This window comes from Canis lupus, chromosome 33 (assembly GCF_048164855.1).
Source record: "Canis lupus baileyi chromosome 33, mCanLup2.hap1, whole genome shotgun sequence".
In the NCBI taxonomy this organism is placed as follows: domain Eukaryota; kingdom Metazoa; phylum Chordata; class Mammalia; order Carnivora; family Canidae; genus Canis; species Canis lupus.
The window spans coordinates 919,533-920,436 of NC_132870.1; the positions used below are offsets into that span (position 1 = coordinate 919,533).

The 904-nt window shown below is 37.3% G+C and overlaps 1 pseudogene; it reads right to left on the reverse strand.

Moving 5' to 3' along the window:
- Nucleotides 1-202: 202 nt before the first annotated feature.
- Nucleotides 203-603, reverse strand: LOC140623546 (centrosomal protein 15 pseudogene; annotated as a pseudogene).
- Nucleotides 604-904: the final 301 nt, after the last annotated feature.

Consider the following 904-nt stretch of genomic DNA (forward strand, 5'->3'; position numbering starts at 1 on the left):
CAATATTAGCTCCTAACAAACTCTTCCATGGGTTTGATAGAAAGCAATTGCATGATCTCAAAGTAGTAGTAGGCCTCAAAGTGATAAGCTGAGACTTGTCAGCAGATTCTATCTTCACTGTCATTGGGAATGGTACAATATGAACATATTTGATTCCTAAGGTTCCTGAAGCAACCTGCATATGTCTTACTATTCAGCTGTACTAAACAGGTATTTTTGAAAAAGTGTGGGAGGAAGTTATCACTGCCTCATTGTGAATGGTATTTTGTTTTATTTTCATTTTCAATCTTGATAGAATAGGTGCTCTTCCTAAATGACATTGTTCTCATTTGTGAGTGTATTCTTCTACTGACGTCCAGTAAGGAGTCTCAAGAGAAACCACCTCTGGTGGAATCTGGGTCTTTTGAGACTTTTCTGCTGTTTCTATATCCTTTAAGAGACTAACGTTCCTCATAAAAGCAGTGTCAGCTGCTTGCATCTGAGATGACTTTTCCTTGTTTTCATCTACAGGTTTCCTCTCTATTTGTTAAAGTAATATTAATCTTTGTGAGGCTCTTCATGTCTTTTAGAAAAGCGAATTTCTTGAGCAAACAAGAAAGTCATTTTGATTCAAAGCTCTTTTAAAATTCTTGTGATAACTATAAAGCGACTTAATTAAGCCTGAATAGCCAGCCTGACAGGTTTCTGCTGGTTTGGGACAGTTAATTAAAATGTTCTTTAATCTCTCCAAAATTCAAGTCCCTTTTGTTTTGGTGTCTAAACTTAAAGAGTGTTGAGAGCATGAATGTTGGTGTCAGGCTGCCTGGATTTGGAATCCTGGCTCTACTATAAGCTTTCCTGATTGAAGAGCCTGCACCAATACAGATGAAGATCAAGTGAAATAAGTGCTTTGAAGGCTCAGAGA